We start from the raw sequence: 9197 nt of genomic DNA on the forward strand, positions 1-9197 counted from the left end.
GTTTTTGTGGAATAAGACACTAATAAAAGAGAGACAAATCCAAGCTAATAAAAGTAAAGTTACAAAAGTTCAAGCAAAATCCAATTTGATCAAATGTCGCATTTAAAAAGAGAAGATCAACCTTTTGTTGTTCACTTGTGTGTTGTAGCATTTTCAATTTTCTTTAAGTACCCAAACATACGTAATGCAGATAAATATTTGATAACTGAATTTGATTTATTGATTTAAATTGAATGATTGAAGACCATTAAATCAAATTTAATATGTCGACATAAAATAACTATAAAGGTACTCACGAAAAATGGGTAGAATTCCAAATCAATTGTGTAAATTGGGATTCCAACTGCTGAAACAAGCAATGCCTAAATTGGTTTCTTATCAGAAAGCATGCGTTTCATAGGACAATCTTTGCAGGACTATTTAGTTTTATATTTTTAGAAAGAAAAAAACCAGAAGAGTGGACGAGTGGCTTTAGAAAGATATGCATGACATCCTTGTTAGATTAAAAATATACCAAAAACATGTAATTATGAATCACAGTGATCAAAATACAAACCCTATTCATAAGCATGTAGCATATAGAAGAAACTTACCTGCAGACGAACTTGAAGAAGCAGCCATTCCAGGTTCTGCAGCGAATAAGCAGTGCACCTTCTCCTCTATCTAGTAATCAGTTTGCTCTAACTAATAATAGGTCTTAGTTCAATGATAGAGCGTATAAACTGTGAGAGCAGAGACCACTATATATACACAACATAATCCTCGCCAACTCCCATAAGGATTCCCCTATTAGAATCCTTATAGACAACCAACATAGTGTTTCAGCATAACATGGATTACAAATCCATTCTCAATAAGACTTCCTATCCAAACTTGAATCAAATAACTTAATCCACGGATTCATACGCATGCTCATAATCTAACAATCCTCATATATTCTCTCAACCAAATTAAGTTGGCTCTTAGCTTGCAACTTAAAATTCACGCACATAACCTTAAGAGCAAGTCCACCGAAGGTGGAATAGCCCAGTACCCAGTCAAAAAACTGGCCCGGCACATAGCCAATTCACTTTAGCCCACGAGATTGACTGGCACCTAGCCCAAGCTGGTCTTTAGGCCAGCCCAAAATTGACAGACCTGGGGACCGGGTCATCTAATGCTATGCTGACGCCAGCGTGGCATCAGACACTTTTTTTTTTTTTTTTATTCGGGGTCAAGGATTCATGTCTCGTTCTGAATAGACATTAGGGATGGAATCGTTGAGAGAGAGAGACAAAGAGAGATAAAGAGAGAGCGTTCGAACCCGGAGAGGGATTCGAATCGCTGAGAGAGATCTAGCAACACTAAAACCCTTGGACCCGCAAAAGTGAACAAGGGGAAAGAGATCTGAGGAGAGCTCAAGCTCTCGACTTTAATGGTAGGACCTCACACCATGCACCGATGCCGCATGCAAGGCCATGGTTGGGTTCCTTGAGCTCCAAGGATTACAAAAATAATATTTTGTGTTTGATTTGTTGAAGATTTTGAAGAGGAAGAAGAAGGAAAGCTCACGGGAATGAGCTGGAAAAGAGAGAGGGAGAAAAAATAGATAAGAGAGAGAGAGAGAGAAAGAAAGGATCGGAGAGTGAAAGGAAGAAAAAAGAGAGAGAGAGACAAAGAAAGGACCCGAGAGTGAAAGGAAGAAAGAAGAAAAAATAAATTAAATGATAAAATATTAAAAATAAATTAAATGATAAAATATTAATTGTTATGAATAAAATAATATAATATTAGATGGATTGGGTGCCAGTGTATTTTTAGGGATGGAGATACTTTGGCCTATTACTATTCACTGCGATATATTACTGTTCATTTAAGTGGATAAATACGCTGGGTGCTGACACAAAGTCTTTAGGAGTGGACTTGCTCTAATAAGATTACAAAACCCTAGTTCCTTCCCAATTGAAATGTAACAACCATGAATTTCTCCTGCATTTTTGTCCATTTTTCCCTCTTTCTTTGTTTCTTACTGTGGAAAAAGTGTAGTGCAATCATCTTTTTACCCTTAGCGTATCCGTGCAACCAATTATGCATATACACTCGTTGTATGGGAGAATTCTTTATGAGACATGACATCGTTGCTTGCTCCCGAAGCTTTCGGAATTCAGGTTTTCTAGTGTTTGAATTATAATAATTGAACAACTAACGATGAAACCCAAAAGAGATGGAAAAAGGACGAAAAAGAAATAAAAAGAAGGAAAGAAAGAAAGAAAAAAAGAAAGAAGAAAGCATGGGATAATGGCGCCTCTCTCTCTCTCTCTCTTTTGGCTGTATTGTTATAGGATTCCTCTCTCTTTTGGCTGTATTGTTGTAGGATTCCACTCACGCATACGCAGATGCAACCACACATTTACATATTTATTCACTACCGAAATTCCAAACAGAGAAAAGAAACCCTTGTTGCATATCATCATACTTCACTCCTCTCCTCTCAACACTTCACAAACACTTGAAAGACAACACAAACTCTAAAATTCTTCTGGATCCAAAGCTTTTAACCATGAACATGCTCTCCTCCAAAGAAATGCCCTCTCCGTCATCGTTGTTCTCTGCCTACGCCTCCATGGTGGCTTCGATGATGCTATTTCGGTCCATGGCCAACGAGCTCATTCCTCATCCGGTTAGGGGCTACCTTTTATCTACCATCAGATACATTTTCAAGACTCATTCCCCTCAACTCACCCTAGTCATAGAGGAATCGAATGGAATATCGCGCAACCAAGTCTACGAAGCTGCAGAGATTTATTTGTGCACAAAGATCAGCTCCAACACCGAAAGGATCAGAGTTAGCAAGAGCCCCAAGGGGAGAACTTGACAATCCGACTCGAGAAAGGCGAGAAGTTGGTCGATTTCTATAGAGCAAAAAATTTCAAAAAAATTAAGTCTGCAGCTGTCACCATCATAATTTTGAACATGACTTCCCATATGATTACAGCATCCTGGTGTAGACGCATTTTGTATAGAGCAAACTGATCCTGAGCAGAGATGAGGTGCATCCTCACTGTTACTTTCGTCGTTAGCAACTTCAGATTTAGATTCTGCAGCAAAATCTTCATTGCATGTGAGATTACTTCCAAGATTAAGTTCTGACTCGGTAAAACCATTGTCACCACTTCCATCTGATTCACTATCGTATCTTTGGCATTCACCCAAGTCAGGAAATTCAAATCCAACAAGATCATCCCTGCATAGTGTAATATTTGTAGGTGCAGTTTGGGATTGAGGTGCTTAAAAAAAAAGCTAGGATGAAAAAAAGACGGTGGGGGTTTTGGTGTTTGGTAAACTTTCAAAAACAACTTTCTTTCAAAGTTGGGGGTGAAAAGAAGCCCAAAACCTGAAGGAGTCCTGAAGCTGCAAATAGCAACTTCCAAAAACAGCTTATTTTAGAAAACACGGGTGAACAGTGGACGTTTAATGAATTTTTCAATAACCCAAAATTGTCCTCCTTTCCCTCTCGCCTTCAACTCTCGCATACCTGAACCTAGACCACTCTCTCGTTCTCTCGTTCTCTTGTTCCAAAAACCAGCGATCTCTCTCGTTCTCTCGTTCTCCAGGTTTCTCCAGGTTCCCTTTGTAAGCTGCTCTTGTAAAAATTTGTTATTTATTTGTTTGGATTTTTCAATTTGGGGATGGGTGTCGGGAAAAACAACTGGGGATGGAGGGTATGTGCGCACGCCCCACTAAAAAAAAGCGAAATTAGAAAAAGAAAAAAAAAAAACAAAGAGAGAGAGAGATAACTATTATGAAATAAGAATCCCAAGCAAATGCTGAGAGGAGAGGGAGAGGGAGCAAAAGGGAAGGTTTGGCGAAAAGGGTAGCAGAGAAAGCGCAGAGAAAGCGAATGGAATGGTTGCAAATCTGTGATTTTTTTTAATTGTTGGTTGTTTTTTGTTGGTGAGATCTTAGGGTTTTGATTTGGTAGAGTGGGAGTGGATGATTTTTGTGATTTGGGGAAGTGGGTAATGGTGGGTTTGTTGTTAGGGTGAGATTTGTGAGCTGGGATTTGGCAATCTGAGTGAGTTGGGATGGGTTTGGGGGGTTTCTGGGATGGTGTGTTTGGGGGTGAGATACCATTTGGATCTGAGACTTGTAAAAAGCAAGTGAGAGAAATGGAGGGAAAGGTTGGGAATTCAGTTTGTCTCTGGTTGATCTTGGTAGCTCATCCACTATGGATGACAATGGTGCTTGTTAATTGTTGAATTGGCTGCTGATTATATGTTTGTATTGACATTGAATTTGCATGTTGCTACTTCAGTTGACTGGTTTGATCAATTCCCCGCTGATACTTTTTTGTTGTTGTTGTATTGCCTCACCTACCTTTGCAATTAAAAAGGTAAAACCATACTTTTACTTGTATATATGCATATTGATTTTCTCCTGAAAGTTGGAAAATTAATCATGTTTTCTTTATGATGGTATATATTTGTACGTAGTCGTATTTGTAGTTGGGATCGCATACAAATACAACTGGCAAAAGTGTAATCCTCACTATAAAAAATGGAGAGTTTCTGAATTGTCCTGCAAACTTGGTTTGGTAGTTGTCTAACAGATCACCATTATAGTGAGGATTACACTTTTGCCAAATGTGTCTATTATGGTCTGTGTGTGTTGTTGGTTTACTACGAACAAATGTGTCTATCTTAAATGGTGATGGCCAAGCTTAGATTGCATCTTTTTCCTCAACCCCAGCACCCAGTAAGTATATGTCACTGTTGTACCTACTACAGTATATCTTAAATGGTGATTTGAATGTCTATCTGTATTTTGATCATTCGTGTGTAAAATCCTTTTCGGTTTTCGAACCGAGGTGAGTCTGTTTTGGACCGAATTTAACATGATTACAAAGCTTTAGTATGTATTGTTAGCGAAATGTATGTTCTCTAATGTATGGGACTCGAGCATGCCGACTCAAGCTGATGTTTGTTTCATTGTCAAAATTATGAACGTCTTCGTAACAGAAGGATTTTTATTTCAAAGGCAATGGCACTAGTTTTGTTATCATTGTTTGCGAATTTGTTAATTTCTTAACCGCCTTTGTGTTCAAGGAATGACAGGAGGGAAAACCACTTGTTCTGAATGTGGTGAGAAAAGCCGAACAGCTGCTCGTTAATGACATGTAAGCTATATCGTTGTCAGTAAATTGATTTTGCTATTAATTTAAGAAGCTAACATTATTGACGTTAAATGGCAACATGCCTTATAACGTGTCTATTCTTCATTCTGTTTTAATACTCTTTTCATTTCATTAACATGCCTCTTGGAAGACCTCAGTTCTGCCCCCGCCGGAGCAATTGTACTTCTCCATGTATGTGCTCATAACCCCACCGGTGTTGATCCAACTCTTGAGCGGTGGGAGCAGATCAGACAGCTCGTGAGATCAAGAGAAATTACCTTTCTTCGACAGTGCTTATCAGGTAGACCACGTGTAGAGTTCCAATTTCTCTACACTTTAGTTTCTTCTTTCTGTTTAACATCATGCTATTCCAACTTCTCATGATGAACTGTTTTCTTGTATTTGTAGGGTTTTGCTAGTGGAAGTTTGGATGGAGATGCACAGTCTGTTTGTAGGTTTGCTGTTGATGGTGGAGAGTGCCTTATTGCTCAAAGTTATGCAAAAAACATGGGTTGATGGTGGAGAGTGCCTTATTGCTCAAAGTTATGCAAAAAACATGGGTATGTATGGCGAACGTGTTGGAGCCCTAAGCATTGTAAGACTCATTCCATAACTTTCAGTTGCGAGTTACCTTATTTTGATGCATACCACTAAAATTTAATACAAAAAAACTCCATACTTGCCATACATCTTAAATTGTTCTTGATTATATTGGTTGTTGAAAATTCTACTTGAACATAGGTCTGCAAGAATGCTGATGTTGCAAGCAAGGTTGAGAGCCAACTGAAGCTTGTGATCAGGCCCATATACTTGAACCCACCCATTCATGGTGCATCTATTGTAGCCACCATCCTCAAGGATAGGTACTCTTTGAATCTTGTTCATATATGTGCAAAATGACAATAATTGACTTGATGTATCATCAGCTAGTTATTGAACTCCGACTCAGAAATAGTTTTTCCTTCCCTATTTGATTTCTAATGATCTCATCACTTAATTCTTCTGTGGTTAGGGATTTGTTCAATGAGTGGACAATTGAGTTGAAGGAAATGGCCGATCGTATCATCAGCATGCGTCTTCAACTTTTTGAATCCTTGCATGCCAAGGATTAGCATGGCAGGTCTGAGCTCAAGGACCGTCCCTCATCTTACGGAGGCAATACATGCAGCTGTTACTCGCGCTGCCTAGTCATATGTTTAGAAGGCAACATTTTCTTCTTGTGAGCCAACTCCAATGTTGGACTCTTCCCTTTCTACAGTTTCGTTGTAATAATTGTTTTACCTTATTAGATGAGGTTAAAGATTTCTCCGACTAAAGATAAAATGAAGAAAATCTGGAGGATTTTTGAGTTTTGTTTTTTACCTTCCCCATGTTACAATTATATGATGCACTCATGTCAAATTTTTCATTCATTAGAAATATTCATGCCAAATTAAAAGTTTTTGGATCTTCAAATACATCTCTTTCGTATGCTATTGTTTCATAATTTTTGGAACTTTTTGGGTTTCAATAGTCCGAGAAGACGTAGTTTGAAAAATGAAATGTGAAGATTGAGCGGTTTTGAAAAATGAACGGTGAAGATTGGTTCTAATATTGTTTCTAAGAAATTAAACGATGAAAATTGTTTGTAAAGCTGGACTGTTTTTGAAAATTGTTTGAATAGCAACAAGTTTGATAAATGCATCTAATTAGACTACTTTCAAGTATATTAACAATATTGTACTAATGAATCATAGCTATTCAGTCTAAAATATTTCAATTGAAGTAGTTTGTCATACTAATTAATATTTAAAATAAAGTTTATAAATATTTTTCTTCTAAAAATAAAGTATATTTAGTAATTCATTTTTATTTGTTAAGAAAACTAAATTATTAGAGTATTATACTTTTTTTTGTCATTTCACACAGTCACAGCTGTTTTACATAAAAGTTTACCAAACACTATCATACAGCTTTTTTTTTTTTTTTTTTTTTTTTATAAAAGCACTTTTACAAAAAAGTTTACCAAACACTATACTGCTTTATTTCACAGCCGTTTATTCTCACAACAGTTTTTTTTTCAAAGAACAGCAATACCAAACTAGCCCGGAGTTCACCAGGCAGACACCCTTTGCACACGCGTAAGAATATGCATATCTAACAACCAGTTTCTCACTAATGCCTCCAAATGAACAACAGCAAGCCCCAAACCAGTTATCAGCCACCTCTCGCCAATTGACTGAAGGCATTTCCACAAACTGGCTACATTCATAAATAAAGGTTGAAATATCACAAAGAAACAAGAAAGAGACTTTCAATGGTTAGTTAAGTACAATTTAATGAGCTCAAACAAGAAAACAAATTCTTACCTGAGGGGACTTGCAGTCAACTTAAACGAGCAATTTCTGCAGTAAAAGTGAACTCCAGACGATGATAGACTCTTGACCTCTGAAACCGACCTACCAGCCAAGCGTTACATAAAAGAAGCAATTATTTGTTTACAAAATCACACGAAAAGAAAACAAACAATCCTGATTAAAAAAACAGAGGAACATCATTATGCAGAACCCAAAATAAAAGGCATTAACATAACAAATTGTGCACACTTTTCCACATGATAATTCATGCCCTTACAACAATATCCCAGAAAACTAATGTATTGATCAACAATTACCAACATTGGCCAACTCATTAATCATCGAAAAGGAAAAGACCACAACTTTAATACAACTTTGCTCAATCACTCCATAAAAACACAAAAAATTGTAGTCTTCTTTCTCTGTACATCGTTTTCCCTCCTGCAAAGAAGCAAATTTACCTGCACACATTCAAATACAACTTACAAACAAACAAACATTGAACTAGACCAAACACATTAAGCAATAACCCAGAATCAATGTCTTGAGCAAATATTATCAACATTGGACAACTAATTAAAATCTTCGAACAGACGACAACTTTAATAAGGAATCAAACCATAAAAACACAAAAAAAAAGCTAGTCTTTTTATTTTACACATCAAATTTTCCTACTGCAAAGAAAACAAATTTAGCTAATACGACAAACATTGAACAAAACCAAACGTATTAAGCAAAAAATCCAACTCACCAGAAGCCAACGAAAGCGGCTTCAATTCGCCCTCCAACGCTTTCTCCTCCCCTCCATCCAAACTGAGTAAAGAATCGAAGCTCAAAACAATGGGGTGATCAACAGGGAGGAGGAGGACGAGCTTGACTTCAATGTGATCGTCTAGGGCACTGAAGCGTCCACCAAAACCCTAGGCATTGGAACCCTAAGCGAGACCTCCTGAGCGTCCTCGGCCCAGCTCACCAGGACCAGAGACTCTGCGGGGGTTATGTGGACGGTGAGCTTCCGGCATTGAATCAAGGGTTTTGTGCAGGAATCGAATAGGAATAGGCGGAGGATTGGGATGTGAGATTGGGCTTCCCATGTGAACCGCCATTTTCTCGGATTTCCGGCGGTTTGAAGCTCCATGGACATTCTTTTACTGCGGCCAGCTCTACAAGAATACAATGGGAATTTTTTTAAAATGGGCATACCAGCCCCAATTTTTAGGGTTTTTCTTTCACCGAAAAACTCCGCCTATGTCTTACATGGCCGGTCCCAAGCCCGGATAAAGGAGGAGGGGGAGGGCGTCAGGTAGTCGACAGCCGGCACTCCATGATCACGTCGAATCCTTATGAAAATGAATCCAGAACAAAATCGCGCTAAAGCTAGGGCGTCACCCGTAAGTGGCGCGCTGTGTGGCCCGAGCACAGTGATAAGTGAGCAAGGGTTGCTGTATCTCCATCGGCACCCGGATGCAGTGTTAAATGAGCAAGGGGGCCATAGAAACTTCTTTTCGAACGACTCCACTCAAAGTTGTTTGGGAGCATATGCTCCTATCAACTTTACCCGGGACACACAAAAGAAGTACTTTGATCCTATTAGACGAGGGAGGGTGAAGAAGCTAGGACAGAAGGGTAGAGTTCAAGAGAGCAAAATGCGTTTAGGAACGTGGAATATAGGAACCTTAACGGGAAAATCTATGGAAGTAGTGGAAGTT

At 38.4% G+C, this 9197-nt stretch overlaps 2 pseudogenes; one reads left to right on the top strand and one right to left on the bottom strand.

The window, feature by feature from the left end:
* The first annotated feature begins 5257 nt into the window (after nt 1-5257).
* Nucleotides 5258-6607, top strand: LOC126602744 (aspartate aminotransferase, cytoplasmic-like; annotated as a pseudogene).
* Nucleotides 6608-7152: 545 nt separating this feature from the next.
* LOC126601487 (uncharacterized) lies at nt 7153-8722 on the bottom strand (annotated as a pseudogene).
* Nucleotides 8723-9197: the final 475 nt, after the last annotated feature.

The sequence above is a fragment of the Malus sylvestris genome, chromosome 15, assembly GCF_916048215.2.
Source record: "Malus sylvestris chromosome 15, drMalSylv7.2, whole genome shotgun sequence".
Lineage (NCBI taxonomy): Eukaryota > Viridiplantae > Streptophyta > Magnoliopsida > Rosales > Rosaceae > Malus > Malus sylvestris.